This window comes from Eubalaena glacialis, chromosome 7, assembly GCF_028564815.1.
Source record: "Eubalaena glacialis isolate mEubGla1 chromosome 7, mEubGla1.1.hap2.+ XY, whole genome shotgun sequence".
In the NCBI taxonomy this organism is placed as follows: domain Eukaryota; kingdom Metazoa; phylum Chordata; class Mammalia; order Artiodactyla; family Balaenidae; genus Eubalaena; species Eubalaena glacialis.
Genome location: NC_083722.1, coordinates 67271409 through 67288249, shown reverse-complemented (window position 1 = coordinate 67288249; position 16841 = coordinate 67271409). Strand labels below are relative to the sequence as shown.

Here is a 16841-nt window from a genome sequence, read left to right as displayed (position 1 = left end):
TGTACAGAATGATTTGCAGGCGGCTGAGTACGTGAGCTGTCTTTTCTTGTGAAGACTTTAAGACATGGGTATGGCTTTGCAGTCACTGCCAAGGTTAATGGGTAATGACAGGGGCTTACGGACCCTAGCCAGAACTTCTTCAAGCACAGGCTGGGGTCACGTTCTTTGCTTGTCACCTTTAGTGTGGTCTGGAACCTTCTCCCAAGGCCCAGAGTTAGACACCAGGATGGGAAACCCCGGCGTGCAAACCGGAGGCACATGTGTTTAATTTGACCTCAGGTATTTACAGGATTCTCAACTAGCGTCCAACGTTTAAAAATCAGGGAATCTTATGTAAAAATACAGATCCCCGGCCTCTCAGAAGAAGTCGGCATATCCAGGTGCTATGGGGCCCCCTCAGTGGAGGCAGGATGTGCTGGGAGTGGCGGCCACCCCCAGACACAGCCCTTGGTCTGGTGGCTCAGAGACATTTTGGGTGGAAAAAGAGCTTTTCTGCAACCTGATGCCTTTGTTCTACAGATGGAGAGACAAAGTCGCAGATAAACCAAGACGTGACTTGCGGGTGACATGGCGAAGTTGGGGGCAGGGCCAGGGCTGGGAGCCCATTCTCCAAACTCCTGGAGCAGCTCTTGCTGCATCCAGGGCCTCAGGCGCTTGCCAGCAGGTGGCAGTCGTGGTGCTGGCTGGCCTGCCTCAGGGTCTGGCTTTCCTCCTTCCTCCTTTCCTGTGCCCTTCTGTTCCTCTCTTACTTTGATTTTGCCAGATTTTCTCTGGCCAAGCTTTTCCTCTTTGTCCAGCACTGCACTCTCTCCCTCCTATTATCCTCACCTCTCCCCCTGCTGTTTTTCCTTGGATCTCCGGAGCCTGGGGGAGTGTTCAGGATACTGTCCTCCTCTCCCTTGCAGCTATCTGTTCTCCTGGGCCCAGCGCCCTCAGCTCCGGTGTACAGGCAGAAGGCCCAGAAACCCCAGTGGAGCTACACCCCGCCCATCTGGAGGTGGCCACCACTCAGAGCCTATAACTGTGTGGTCCTAGATATGCTGGCTTTTTCCAACAGGGTAGGGATCTGTATTTTTGCATGAGATTCTCTGATTTTTAAACATTGGACACTAATTTAGAGCTGCAGTCTCTGCTGTAAAATGTATGCATCATCTGGGGTGCCTGGCAGGTTTCATGAACCTGGCGTGTCACCTTTGCATCAGTGCAAATGCTTAGATGGAGGGGCCTCCTTCGAGCCCCCTCTGGGGGTTATGGATCTAGCCCAAGTCAGATGGAGAGTGGACATAGCTGGACCTACAGCCCCAGACCCTCAGAGCCCTCTCCCACCTCCCACAGCCCTCGGTGAAGCCCCCATCCTCGGATAGGAGGACCCGCTTCAAACCTTATGCCTTGGAGAAAGCTAGGAAGGGTTATAGCTCTGAAGAGGTGAAGAGAGGTCTTACGTTCTGCTCCCAGGGTGGTGCTATAAGAATGCTGGACACTGGATTGGATTTGCATTTGCTGAGTGGTTGAGGTGACATTCACTTCCCTGTGGGACTTTCCTCCATGCTGGATGAAGATACTGAGTGAGACTTGAAAAGACCTGGGCACTAGATGGCTCCACCTTCCGCATGCTAAAGGCTGGGTGTTTGGCCGACTAGGCTTGCCACCCGTTGCCGATTCTTCCTCCCTTTTTTCCATCATTCATCCAACGCTTACTGAGCACTTCCTGTTGCCCAGCGTGATGCTGAGGGCTGGGTTAGATGTTAAGGGGTAATTCAGAGCTCCTCCCTAGGGACTCTCTGTTAGAAAACGCATGTAACGTTGTAGTGAAATAACCTCTGTACTAAATACATAGCCAGAGGGGAGAGGTCAAGGGAAGCTTGAAATATGGGGTGAATCTGAGTGATATTTTGCGATGGAGTTTGCTGGCAGGGAAGGGCATTCCAGACAATTAGAACAGGTGGTGTCCAAACCAAGGTTTGTGCCAAAATGTGTTTGGAGGATGGCAAAAAGTTGGTATGGCTTCACTGAAGGGATACTCGAGAAGTGGCTTTAATAAGGTAGATGGGTATTTCTTTCTCTTTTAAAAGTCCAAGTGGTAGATGGCCCAGGAGTGCTGCCGCTATCCGCTTGTCCCAGGCACCCAGGGTTGCTCTGGTAACCTCCTAGGTGCTGCCTTTACTTATACAGTTGAAGGCGGCTCCAGCACCACCCCATCTCTGCATTTCGACAGTTGGATAGGGTCTGACTTGGAAGTTCTGTTTACATCCTGTTAACCAGGCATATGGACAGACCTTACTGCAAGGAAAGATGGAAATTGTAGTTTTTAGCTGCGTGGCCGTGTGCCCAGCCACACCTTCGGGGTGACTTGACCGAAAGAAAGAAGCAGAAATTGGATATCAGGAAGCAGTCAGTAGATTCTGTCTTAGGAAAGTACGGGCTGAATCATGAAGCAGTTTATAGGGAGCTGGGAGGTTTTTAAAGCAGGGCAATACTGTGATTTTAAAAGTGTCTTTCACAGATAGAGCTGGCATCCATGGGGCTGTTGTAATTGGCAAAGGGGAGGATGCTGAGCGTAAGTCCACTCGACTTGCCTGGGTGAGCCTGGCCTTTGATGGTTTGACAGGCTGGGGGTTGGTGGGTTCCGGGCTGCTGTTGCTGTCGATCTGCCAGAAGCCATGGACCTTTCGGGGCCTGGGTTCAGTCAGGAGAGGGATGCCCTTCATTTGAGACTTACCCGAGACTTCATAGTATAGCTTGTTGATAGTGTGAGTTGGAGCAGTGGAGAAATGATGACCGTAGAGAGCATTCAAAGGTTCCTTTCCTCCAGGTGAGGCCAGCAATGCCCTTTCACGCACCGAGCTTGAGTAGGCGCCAAGGGAGGGAGTGGGTTGGCAGACAAGCTACTTCAGTTCTTGGCTCTACTTCCCACGCTCTGGAAGGGAAAATCATCCAGACACCTCCCTGATTTGTCAGTGTGTTTAGTTGGACACCTCTACCATACTTACGAAATCTGTACCTGTTTAGAACGAAACTTCCCGTTGAGAATAGCCTGGGAATCCCCCAGCATTTCTAATGCTCCCGCCTGGGAGATGGGCAGCAGATGGCAGAGGGAAGGGCACAGCTTACGGTCAGACGGCTGAGGCTTCTCATACACAATCTGCCACTTATTTAACCAGGTGACCTTGCCCTACAGGATATGCCACAGCTCCTGTGAATCTCAGCTTCCTCGCCTATAAGTCAGAGCAAATATTATCTACGTCTCGGGTTGCCGGGAGGGTCAGAGAATGCACTGAAGGCTCCTGGCTTGGTGCTTGGCACGGTGAAAGCATTCCGGGGGAATTCTCAAAGGCTCTCGTATTATGTTTACCCAACCTCAGGCCTCAGATGTGTCTTCTCCATGCGGCAGAGGTGGTGTCCCCCTCCACAGGAGGTCCTTGGGGCCCCTAGCCCTGCAGCCAGGGTCAAGGAGAGCTCCCTGGGCAGTCTTTATAATCGTCTCCTAACTCTCTGGGCCTGCCAGGCAGCTGAAAACTTGCTGATGTTTACATGGCGGGTCACATTACGGAAAAATCAAATATTCAGAGTTTTTTAAAAAGGCTTTTTGACGCAGCCTCACCTTTGGATACTTGATCTCACTGGTCATTATACGCTTTAAGGAAAACGATACCTCTTGGGCACAAGGACCCACACTGTAAATATGTTGACCTTCAGCCCTAGGAACCTGGAAGGACAGGGGAGTCTCAGCCTTTGAGCAGCTGCCAGTGTGCTCACAAGTGACACGGTGTTCTTAGAAGGGATTTTATTTTTATTTTTTGGAGTCCGTTGCCTTTCCCACCACCAAATGGCAGTGACACCAGAAGATTCTAGCCTGTCGTGTGGGTGCGTCATGCAGGGATGTGTTGGTACCCTGCCCGTTCTCCTAGGGATAGGCTGGCATGGCCTTTTGTGGAGCAGATCTGTGCTTAGCCAAGAGATGCCATCGTTTGGGTGTCATCCCTCCTTGACCCTGTATCCCCTCAGCCAGATGCTGGTCATTTTATGGTTGTGAGGCCTCACCTCGAGATGAGCTTTGTGGGAACTTACTCCCCACTCGACTGTGAGATGAGGAAATATTTCCTTAGTTAGGAGCTCGGCTGGAGCCTTTTGGAGGGTGTTTTGTCGCTGGTGGGAGATGATAAAGAGACACGAGACATCTTCTGCCTTGAGGTTGGGCTGCTGGCTCTGGCCGAGGGGAGGGCATCACTCTGTTCTCCGCAGACCTTTGCAGAGTGGCTGAGCAGCTCCGGCCTGGTGGGGGCTGGCTGAAATGCCAAGTGCGCTGGCTGTGACATTTCCCACATGAGGCGGAGAGTCCTGAGCGTTCACATGTCCCCCTCCGGTCCCCAGAGCTCCAAGTAAAATCGGAGATGTCTTTACTTTCCACTTATAACTCTTTCCGCAAGCACTTGAAAAGCCACGTGGACTTCCTGAGTCAAAATGTCCTGCAGTTAAGCTTTATATGTTGAATTAAGTAAGAAGGGGTAGCGTGGGGTGGTAGGAGGTTAGCGGGGGGCGGCTAGCAGGTGCTTTCCCTGGGCTCCTGCCCAAGAAGGGGGGAAGTTGGCCACTGAACGCTCTCTTTACCTGTGATTCCATAATTTTTTTGGCTGCTGTGCAGCCTTCTTATTAAATACGAAGGAGATGGGGATTTTGGTAAGTCTCTGGCATAGCCCTTCTTCTGGGCAAAGGTGTCCACATTCTTCCTGAGGAAGACAGGTTAATTCTGCCTGGTATGCTCAAAACACCATCCTGTCGGGGGAGAGGTGGTATTCAATCTGTGCCTTGACGGAGGGGCACTTGTTTGTTTAATGGCTGCAAGCCCCATAAGGATACAAGCATTGCAAAGGCAGGACCACGACTGTTGCATTTACCATCGTGTCTCCTGTGACTGTGGGACTCAGGATATAGTTGGATGATGATGGATGGATGGATGAGTGGATGGAAGGAAATGCAGGAGGATGAACAGGTGAATGAATGAATTAAACGAAGGCAAAATCTTATCTATGTGGAGACATGGTTTGAATGGTAAAATAGTGGCAGGAAGAAGTTTGACATATTGGTGAAATTATAACTGGTTTGGCTTAATTGTAGAGTCATTGCGAGAATGGCCAGAGAAAGGGTTGGAAAGAAAGACTTAGCCCAAATGGTGAAAGCACAAGAATTTTGGCTTTACTTCACAGAAAGTGGGCAGCTAAACAAGCAGGAACTATTTCATGTAGGTCTGGCAGTAAGCATGCATCACTCCTAGTTTCAAGAGTAGAATTTAAATTGGGAAAGGATCTCTGATGTGGCCTCATCTGGCCTCTCTGTGCTGCGGGTAAGTAGCCAAGACACTGGCTGTAGGCCCCAGGGTTAGGTCACTAGCAGCGGCGGGGCCACCACCAGGTCGGGCTTTCATCTCTCCATCTTCTCCCCTCCAGACGTGTGCAACAGCACTGACCTTCCGGAAGTTGAGATCATCAGCCTGCTGGAGGAGCAGCTGCCCCATTACAAGCTAAGAGCTGACACCATCTACGGTTATGACCACGACGACTGGCTCCATACCCCCCTCATTTCTCCAGATGCCAACATTGACCTCACGACCGAGCAGATTGAGGAGACGCTGAAGTACTTCCGTGAGTGATTCCCCTTTCTCGTGGTGCCCTGTCCTCCTTAGCCGTGGCCGCACGTGAGCGCTTGTACTGGCTGTTGCATCTTGCAGCCTGCCATCTGTGGAAAGTACTTGAAGAAATGCGGTTGTGGGATTTAGCCCCATAAAAGGCCTTGACTTTGAGTCTTCTGGATAGAAATGTCAGAGTAGTGGGGACAAGTATGAGTTTTCATTTGAACCAGCTTTCTCTTAACCATATTGAAGAATAGAAAATGCTCCCACGTTTGCAGGGCAGAAATGGAGTCACAGATATGGGGAACAAACGTATGGACACCAAGGGGGGAAAGCGGGGCAGGGGTGGTGGTGGTGTGATGAATTGGGAGACTGGGATTGACATATATACACTAATATGTCTAAGATAGATAACTAATAAGAACCTGCTGTATAAAAAAATAAATAAAATTCCAAAAACTAAATAAATAAAAGTTTACTAACAACAACAACAAAAAAACAGATTAAAAAAAAAAAAGAAAATGCTCCCAGGGACTTCCCTAGCCAGGGCCAAAAAAAAAAAAAAAACTCCCATTTCCTTCCATGTGAGTCCTTAGAAACTTGTGTTGAGGAGGAGCTTGTCTGCATTTAGAACCCAAGGTATTGGGAATCTCTAGGCTGCTCAGTATTTATAGGACATAGCCTGACATATCAAGGCTGCTGATTTCTGTGTGAAAGCCCACTAAGCTGGTTATTCGGGAGAGGCAAGATATTGCTGCAGCAGCAAAGTGGTCCTGCCGTGGGCTGCAGAGCTGACACCTGGTAAGGTGAGCAGTACACTAGGTGGGGCTTCTTTCAGTGTGTTTGTGATGACAAGGATGTGAAACTTGATTTTACAGGTTTGAAAATTAATTACGATAATTTAAAAAATTAATTAAAAATTAATTTAAATTAATTTTAAAAAATTAATTAAAAAATTCATAGGGGCTTCCCTGGTGGCGCAGTGGTTGGGAATCTGCCTGCCAGTGCGGGGGACACGGGTTCGAGCCCTGATCTGGGAGCATCCCGCATGCCGCGGAGCAGCTGGGCCCGTGAGCCACAATTGCTGAGCCTGCGCGTCTGGAGCCTGTGCTCCGCAGCGGGAGAGGCCGCGATAGTGGGGGGCCCGCGCACTGCGGTGAAGAGTGGCCCCCGCTTGCCGCAATTGGAGAAAGCCCTCGCGCAGAAACGAGGACCCAACACAGACAAAAATAAATAAATAAATAAATAAATAAAATTAAAAAAAAAAATTCATACCAGTGATATTGCTTTTTTTTTTTTAAATTGAGGTATAGTTGATTTACAACATACCAATGATATTTCTGATGTTCACTCAAGATGTAATTTTGATGTAATTTTTCTCTTTAGAAATTCATGGCAGCCCTGTGAGATTGGTAAGACCAGTTCTCTTTTGTTTTGACCCTCCTGACTTAAAATTCAAGTTAATGAACCTAGTCTAAATTAGTGATGTCACTTTGGAAGTGACATCATTTACATATCCATGTATCATTGCGTCACCTTTAAAAAAAAAAAAGAGTACAACGATCCTTCTTCTACTTAGAGATAACTTGGTTCAAAACCAACTTATTCAAATAAATAAATAAATAGATAAATTTTTTAAAGTGAGGAAAAAAAAGAAAAAAAACCCCAGCTTATTGTGCATCTGTAAAGTTTTCTGTAATTATTTTTGCCAATACAAACCAATCTCCAGTATTCTTGAATTTGTGAAATCATTAATAATAAACAAGTCGAACTTGTAAGTTTCTTCTTTAGCTTGTATCTGGGCTATTTTCACATTTTCTCTATTAGATATTAGTAAGGAAGGAATTTTGTTTAAATTGGCCCGTGTTTTTATACTTCATGCAAACCCTACAGTCTCTTTGTGAGCACTGCAGACGATCAGTTTTGATAGGAGTAAAAATAGAATAATCTACACAAGGGCAGATATGAAGCACATTAGACTTGAACTAGTGGTCAGGTTGATGCTTCAGAACTTCCAGTGTATCTTGTAGCCTAGAGGAGGCTCATTACAAGTCACTTTTGTTTACTCACGGTATCTGTATGCCCAGGGAGATGTGGTATTGTGTGGAAAACCGCGTCCTGGGTGACCTCCCTGGTAGGTTTCGTATTTGGTTTCTGCAGACTGCTTCACAGTAGAATTCACAGCAGAGTTATTTTTCCAGAAATCCCTGTGTGTTACTTACTCTTCCTTAACAGACCCTCCTATGATTCTGCAGGACTCCGCTTGGCCATTTCTGCTGAGGGAGGCTCCCGGGTCCTTCACACACACACTGATTAATCACTTACATTCACAGTATGATTGGAACACCACCCAAGGATTATACTTCATTGTTGTCAGAGACCTTTCATATGAATTGGCTCATCTTATCCCTGTAAAATGTCTACAGTTTGGGCCAGGCTGATTTTATTATCAAGGAAATTGAGGTGTGGAGGGCTCATAGTATTTATTCCATAGCACTGATCTATACCTTCTAAAATCCTTTTAACAGTATACTTGAACAGACATTGTGGCTTGTTATTATTTGTTTGTTTGTTTTGCTTCTAGTGATATATTTAAAGGAGAGAGAGAAAAAAAATCCTGGTGGATTTGGCAGTGCATAACACAAATTATAATAAAATTAGAAAACCAAAATAAACATTGAGCAAAGATTCCGAAAGTTCTTAGAGCATGGTTGCCTTCAAGTCTAACCTTAATTCTGTATTTTCTTCTGTGGTACCTGCGCTTAGAGCAAAGTGGGTATTTGCTGAATATCAATTAAATGAATGAGCAAGCATTAACTCTTAAATACAGCGCCCTCTAGAGCAGGGCTTTCAAACTGAGGTCCTGGGACCCCCAAAGGGTCTGTAGAGAGAAATTGGAGTTCTGTTAACTTGTAAAGGAAAAAAAATTACATCCTTAATTTCATAAACTTCTAACTGAAATGCAGCATTTACTTTCATTATGAACATAGAAAAAACAAAGCACAGTGGTATTACCAGGGCCTGTGACTTTGTCGCCAGTAGAAATCACAGATATTTTCATGTCATGCTACAGAAGAGGCAGATACAGAAGAAATAAGATCTTTACTCATCACTGCTTTGAAATTACATTCATTATTAGATGTGCTGATCTTGTTATTTAATGTGCATTGATAAAGAGGCACTTATATCGCAGACTTCTTTTTGAAGTTTTAATAACTGCATTGTAATACAATTGGTTTCGTTTGTAGTCCTTTGTATTTTATTTTACGTCTCTAAATCTTTCTTCTGAGGAGGGGTCTGTGAGCCTTGCCAGACTGGCCCAGGGGTCGGTGGAAGCATAGGTTAGGAACCCTGCTCTGTACCTGGTGTCCCTTTTGGATTTCATCTGTTTGTTTACATGTGTAACCCAGGACATGCCATGGTTCACACCACTGTGACTCACCAGTGTATTAAATCAGTTGTGAGGTGTGTAGGAAGACAACGTAAACCTTCCTTTCACTTTAGATTTATTTTCTGCATCAATCAGGGCAGTGGTTCTCTTTGGGAATCAGGGTAAGTGGTTCCCCAGGGGGTTCTGATACGCTCCCCCAGGTGAGAACCATTGGACAAGAGGGTCACCTACACCATTGCTACACAGATCAGAGTGGACACCTTGGGTGTCAGGAGGTGGGATAAAACTCATCTCCCTTTCCTACATGTCATCCCCCAGAGGAGAGAAACGATGCTTTGCCTTTTAAATCTGGCCCTCACCTGGCTTGTTAAGAAGAGGCAGGAAAGCTTTGGGTTTCCACCTTTACCAGGTGGTAGAATACCTTTTCAGGCAAATTTCAACAGTCAAGTGGATTTTCACTCCCGTTGAGTCTGAGAAACACAGAAAATGAAAATGACCCACACAGCAAATGTACCCATAAATATGGAGCATGTAGGATTCGATGGTGCAACAGGAAGAAAGGATAGTCTTACTGTGTGCCAGGGACTGTTTTATTTTATTTATTATTTTTGGCTGTGTTGGGTCTTTGTTGCTGCACGCGGGCTTTCTCTAGTTGCAGCGCGTGGGCTTCTCGTTGTGGTGTCTTCTGTTGCGGAGCACGGGCTGTTGGCGCGCGGGCTTCAGTAGTTGTGGTGCGTGGGCTCAGTAGTTGTGTCTCGCGGGCTCTAGAGCTCAGGCTCAGTAGTTGTGGCGCACGGGCTTAGTTGCTCCACGGCATGTGGGATCTTCCCGGACCAGGGCTTGAACCTGTGTCCCCTGCATTGGCAGGATTCATAACCACTGCGCCACCAAGGAAGCCCCCAGGCACTGTTTTTAATGCTTTACAAGTATCTCATTTAATTCTCACAGTGACCTCTGAATAAAATAGTCTTGCTATCCCTGTTCTACAAATGAGGATATTGAGGCTCAGGGAAGTTAAGGAGCTTGCCCCAAATCACACAACTAGTAAGGTGGGGTGCTGAGTTTCAAACCTAGGTAATCTGGTCTCACCTTATGTCTTAATTAGCCATTCTCTCAGAGAAGCTAAATAAGAAAAAAATTCTAGTTTAGGAATAAAACACATTTAGTAAACGTGAAAAAAGCAAACCCTCAGCTTTAGAATATGTCAGTAGCTTATTTATTTATAAAAATGTGTCCGACATATTCAAAATTCATTTTCTTTCACTCAAGGTCACTGTCCCAAGTGAAACTTAGCCCGATGTAGCTTAATTTCAAGATGAAGTTTCCTTCTTCCCTGTGATTTTTGCCCCTGCGTCCTGTGGTCTATAGGTTATGCTTCCCTGAACTCAAGTGGAGATGACTCTGTGTGCTGTAGATTTTTCTAATCTCATAACGTTCAGTGGACACCAGCCATGAGGGTTGCTGTGCTGATATGTCGGTAGTTATGGCTCCTTCTGGTTCCGTTTCTAAGGGCAGTGCTTTTTGTTAACTTTTTGGTTAAGGAGCATTGGACAAGAGAAGAAATCTCTCTCTGTCTCAAGTGCAAATGATCTGCTGACAACTTCACCTCTGAGTTTATCTGGAACAATCCTTTTCCTAAGAAGAGAAGGTTATGAAGCAAATAAGAGTTTCAAGATACCATCTCACTGTTTGCTTTTGCTGTAAAGTATTATTAATGAATCAGTCAACAGGTATTTATTGAGTGCCTGGTATGTACCTGTAATCTTTCATGAGCTTGACTTGTTTGAGTTCCAGCTGAGGTTTTCTGGCTAAGGAAGCAAAGACATCTGATTATTGATTTTCTTTCATTACCTAACCAGGGACTTTGCACCAGGTTGGGCCAACACAAGGTGCCCTTGAGGCCCTCCGTTGGCATCCTGTACTGAGTTGTCTACCTTGCTTGTGTGGGAGGAGTGAATGGGGTCTGGGAACCTGCATGTTAAACCAGCTCCCCGTCCCATTTTAATTTTGTAAAATTTAATTTAAACAACGGCAAGAAAATAAAAGACCGTTGATCTAGTCCGACCATTATTGTACAGCCCATGTCCACTTCATGTGCGAATAGGCCAGAGTCCTCAGCCCAGTGCCTTGTATTAAATAGGTGCTTAATAAGTGCTTCTTAAATAAGAGAAAATGGAAAAGCATCTTCTTCAAATTAAAAAACAAGTTTTTCTCCTTTCTTATCTTTTTTTTGTAAAAACAAAGCAAAATTAAAAACAGCGTATAGAATAGAAAGATCATTTTGTTTGTTGCCCCCTTCCAAAGATTGCCTTCATCTAACTAAAATCGTAAGTGAAACAAAAATAAAGGCACCACAATATGCACTGAGCCTGTGCAAATTAAAGAGATAAATAACACACAATGCTGAACTTCTAAAGGGAGGGGTCAAAAGTTATATGAGATGGTGACCTAAGAGAAAACAGGGTGTGTGTGTGTGTGTGTGTTTGCGGGAGGGGTGCCATGTGGAGCACTGACAAACATTGTGGTAGGTGGGGTTGAAAGAAGGAAGGAAAGATAAATGATGGGAGTCAGGGGAGGTTGTACAGGGGATGGAGAAGGGATCTAATAGCCAGAGAAAACTTTTCATTATCATTTGCTAACAAAAATAATACTAAAATATATACATTATATTTATAAATAGTTGCCGTGAGTTTCTCTCATGTAAACGCCCACGTACTGGTTGTGTCCTTTCTGCCGCTCTCAAGACCTCGGGCAGTTTTGTTTCCAGGTGAGGACCTGAGTGAGCCGTGGAATTGTGCCTTCTCCCCTCTCTTGCTCCCTCCTTATGTGAGCGGGTTCTTTCTTGGGCCCATTTTCATTGCTTTTAGCTACACAGAGGTCTGCAGGGTCAAAGGTGGAAGCAGAGAAGCTCTGGCTGCACCATCGCTCCCCACATGTTGGCGACACGCGGTCAAGGTGCCGCCTCCCTGCCATTCCCCTCCAGGCGTGGGCCTGGGTGCCAGGTGTCCGGGAGAATTGAAGGAGCTTATCTCTGAAGGTCCAAAGCAGCCACATCCATGCAGGGTGCTGACCGGGACCAGGAGCCCTGGGCACAGTGTCTGGTGAGCAGGGCAGCCAGCTACTTATCCCAGTGAGCAGATTACCCTGTGACCCTTAGGCCTACTTTGTCACCTGCCACCTGCCAACTTTCACTCTTTCTCATCATTCCAGATTCCAATGCTGATTTATCTTTGCTTTTTCTTTTAAGAACAAAAATGCTTGGCAAGCAGTTCTGTACAGATTGACCGTTTTCCTTTTCATGTGAATCCAGCATGTCTAAGACAAAGTTGGAACGGACTCAGGTGGGAAATTGACATGACAGCTCAGCTTGTAGCCCATCCGCCCCTCCTGGGTGACGGGCTCAGGCCGTAGTGGTTCTGAGGTACGGTTTGTGTTCTGAGCTTCTGGTTTGTGTTTTGAACCCTGTGGCGTCTGCTGCATGACCTTCTGGTCCCAGGCGTGAGATGCCCTGTGCAGCCCTCCCAGGCTGCAGGAAGCAAACTTGGAACCATTTAACACATGCGAACTCTGTTTCTTCTCTGTATCCTTCTCAGATGTATGAGTGATTTTTAATGAGGACTACATCCAGGCTGGGGTGCACTTGAGTCTGTAGGTCTCTGTTGGGTGCCGTCTCCTGCCTTTGTTCTGTCCCCACCTTCTCCCTGGAGGTGGGATGGGTGCCTGCTTTTCCTGTGCTTGAAATGAGGTGGAGATGGTTTGGGAGGGGGTAGTTGACAGCAAGCTGTTCGTTAGCAGCCTGCCTTCTGCCACAGGAGCTCAGTGACTGGTAGTGGCAGTGTTTTAAAAAATTAAGATCAGAAACTCATCTTAATTTGCAGTTATCTGCAAACTCATAACTGCATCAGTAGTAATTTAATCCAAAATTGTTAGCATTTAGTCATTTTTAAAATGTATTGAATAACTTTAAAATTCTTATATGTATATATATATATGCATATGAGTATATTAAATTGTGTATGTGTATATGAATATTTATGTGTTCACACAACTAATAATTAGAAACTTAGAAATTGTATTAAATACTTTTACACATTTAACTTTGATTACAAGTTTATTTAACTAGAGCCTTCTTAACTTTGCAGACCAAATCTATTAGAGTCACTTAAATGCTTACAAAAGACAATATATAACTAACTTTGCAGCCCAGGATCTGATCCGCCTCCTACCTGGGGGTAGTTGTGGCCACAACATCAGGTTTTTCTATTCTTTTACCTACCTCCTCATTCCATATGCGGTTGGCTTATTCATAGCCACCCTACTTAGAGAAATGTTCATACAGTGCTTTATAAAAGATATTAGTGCCAGAAACAGAACAGTCACACACACCCGCCCTCCCCTACTTCTTAAGATGGATTAAAAATGTCTCCCTGTTATTTTCCCCTTTCCCTAAGGCAATATATCAGTTGCCGTGTTCACTTGGTTGCCCTTTTTATTTTCATATTCATTGACATTCGTGGCCTTTACAGACTCAACCCGTTTCCTTTAACTGTTATTAACTCGCTTTTCTTTTTGATGTTCGAATTATCACAAGCTGGCTGGTGATGTCCTTTTAAGCAGGCTCCTACGCCTTATCACTTCTACCCCAGACCTTTTGGAGTGGTCTTTTGCTTTTGTGCACCATGCTACTGCAGGCCTGTCTTGAATTTTCCTGCCCCAAGATATGGAATCAGCAACTCTCCAAGGAGCCCTGTTAAGATTTAACCCAAATCTGGGCACCAGAAGGTTGATGTGCTGGGGATGGGTGGAATAGTGTCCTAGTTGGGCCGCTTTCTTGACAGAGCTGGCAATACAGCCCTACCTCATTTTATTGTGCTTTGCAGATAACTGCATTTTTTACAAATTGAAGGTTTTTTAACGAACAAATCTGTCAGCACCATTTTTCCAACAGCATTTGCTCACTTTGTGTGTCTGTGTCACATTTTGATACATCTCTCAATATTTCAAAAGTTTAAATTATTATTATGTTTGTTATGGTGATGTGATGAGTGATCTTTGATGTTACAGTTGCCAAAAGATTACCACTTGCTGAAGGCTCAGATGATGGTTAGCATTTTTTTTAGCAATAAGTTATTTTTAAATTAAGGTATGTACATATTTTTAAGACATAATGCTATTGCACACTTAATAGACTACAATATAGTATAAACATAACTTTTATATGCACTTTGAAACCAAACATTTCATGTGACTTGCTTTATTGCGATATTTGGTTTATGAAAGCGGTGGTCTGGAACCAAAAACGCAGGATCTCTGAGGTATGCCTATAGAATTTTTTTTAACATCACAAAAGACACATTGGTAATTTTAACTTAACTCTTATTCTCCTGATCATTTTTAATATCGTTCTTAAAAATATCTTTTCAATTTGTTTTCTCTGTGCGATGCCAACTTGAGTTATCTCCTTTAATTCTACCCCTTCTTTTTTTTTTTCTTTCAAATTTTATTTGTAAATACTCCTTGAATGTTTTCTCAATTATTTTTTTTCTTTTAAAGAGAGAGCCTTTATTTTAAGGATTTTTACACTGAAGACTTCAAAAAGTGGTAGGTTTTTAGAACTTATTGACCTGTACTTAAAAGGAACTGTTGACAAAGATTTGCCAGAAATAATCTGAACAAATGGGAAAATACAGTTAATACTACTGAAACCTACTGAAATAATTCCAGGACATATGATTTATCCGACATAACAATACCTCTAAATGCTGTCACTGATATGAAACTGACTGCTTCTTTTCTAAACGCACAGTGGTATAATTAACAATATTCAATCACTTCTGTTCTTTCCTGAACATATAAAAATTAAAATACCAATTAAAAAACTAATATATTCTTCTCTTTAAATGTTTCTTACAGATACAATGTCAATATTTTCATTCAATAGTGGTGTGGTTTAAGAGGTTTTTCATTCACAAGTCAAACAACAATCCACCCAAAGGGAACTGATAGTCTGTAGGCTCATAGTGCAAATAAAGAGTTCGGGGATGCAGCAACTGACCTTTCTAAAATACAAAACGGATAAAATTCTTAGAGGATACATTCAGTAAGCTCTACTAAGCAGCTGGCCACAGAACTAGAACATTTGATAATTTTCGTGGTGATTTCAGTGGGACTCCAGATGTTTCCAAACTCAACTTGAACTCTCATCTTAGGCTTTGTATTTTGCTTTTCCAGTTTCGCTAATGACACAAACATGATTCAAATCCCTGAAGTATTCATTATAGTCAAGGGCATATCCTACAACAAACTTGTCTGGAATTTCAAATCCAACACATCTGGTCTATATCCAACACTTCGAGGGGTCCTTTTCACCAGCAAGCTTGCAACCTTGACCATCTTTGGATTATGCTGCTTGACCAAGGAAAGCAAGGTTTGCATTGTTTTGCCAGTGTCAATTATATCATCAACAATCAAGACATTCTTCCCAGTTAAAGTTGAGAGATCATCTCCACCAATTACTTTTATGTCACCTGTTGACTGGTCATTACAGTAGCTCTTCAGTCTGATGAAATCTACAGTCATAGGAATAGATCTATCACTATTTCTGTTCATTTGATGTAATCCAGCAGGTCAGCAAAGAATTTATAGCCCCCCTTGAGCACACAGAGGGCCACGATGTGATGGCCTCCCATCTCCTTCATCACATCTCGAGCCAGCCGTTCCGTCCCGTCCATAATTAGTCCATGGGGAATAAACACCTTTTCCAAATCCTCAGCATACGGATTAGGTCTACAGAATAAAACTAGGTCATAGCCTGGTGCATCATCACTAATCACGACGCTGGGACTGCGGGTCGCCGTAACGGAGCCGGCTGGCGCGCGGGCTGAGGGCCGTCTGGGGAGGAGAAGCCGGCGGCGGGCCGAGCAGGAGGCGGAGGCGCGGCGGGAGGCGGTGGGAAAGCAAAGCGGCCCGCCCCAGCGCTCTGGCCGCCGCTGCTCAGAGCCCAGGCCTGTTTTCTCAATTATTGACAGAAAAGGCTTTGGAGGTGGTTGGTGCCCGGTTTGGTTGGTGCCTTGGTTTTTGCTGAGTGATCCTGGTCAAGTGACTTCAACTTTCTGAGCCCCCTTTCCTTGTCTGCCCAATGAGGGGGTATTAGGTAGCAGGGCTCTGAGGGCTGAGTGAGCTGTAAAGGGCTGTTGTCTGATGTGCAGTCAGCACTTCTTAAATAGTGTTGTGTGAACATGAGGGTGAGTGAGGCGGTCTTCTCTGAGGCTGCTCCTGGGACCAGTCCCGATTCCTGATCCTCCTGGGGTGGGGCAGTGATGGGGGGAGCCCAGGAACATTGGAGGAGAAGGTGCTTTTTCAGCTGCAGTAAGCCTGGGCCAAGGAAGGGCTGTAACTTTCTGGAGTCGTGGGAATGTTGGAGGAAAGTGTGGATTTGAAAGCAGAGAAACCTGGATTTTAACCTTGGAACCATCTCTGCAGAGTTGTGGGTGGATTACTGCATCCTTCTGAGCCTATCACATGGCAGTTTTGGTATAGACGTTCAATTTAAAACTTGCTCAAGGCCCATAAAATTCACCCATAAATGATGCTGTTTCCTTATTCATACACATTCTGCTTTCTTTCGCATTTTCTAAGAAAGTAAATTGTGAGACTTCCCTGGTGGTGCAGTGGTTAAGAATCCGCCTGCCAATGCAGGGGACACATGCTCCATCCCTGGTCTGGGAAGATCCCACATGCCGCGGAGCAACTAAGCCCGTGCGCCACAACTACTGAAGCCTGTGCGCCTAGAGCCCGTGCTCCGCAACAAGAGAAGCCACCGCA

General features: G+C 45.0%; 1 protein-coding gene and 1 pseudogene across 5 annotated transcripts in view; one reads left to right on the top strand and one right to left on the bottom strand.

Annotated features, from left to right (window-relative positions):
* Nucleotides 1–16841, top strand: part of TRAK1 (trafficking kinesin protein 1) — a 102426-nt gene that overhangs the window by 20861 nt on the left and 64724 nt on the right. For 4 of the 5 annotated variants that reach the window (XM_061196577.1, XM_061196576.1, XM_061196574.1 and 1 more), the window contains exon 2: nucleotides 5445–5639. The gene's annotated coding sequence lies outside the window, so the exon portion shown is untranslated. Of the gene's footprint in view, nucleotides 1–5444; nucleotides 5640–16841 lie in introns of those variants that run through there. The other variant, XM_061196575.1, reaches the window with a different exon arrangement.
* LOC133094638 (hypoxanthine-guanine phosphoribosyltransferase-like) lies at nucleotides 15189–15715 on the bottom strand (annotated as a pseudogene).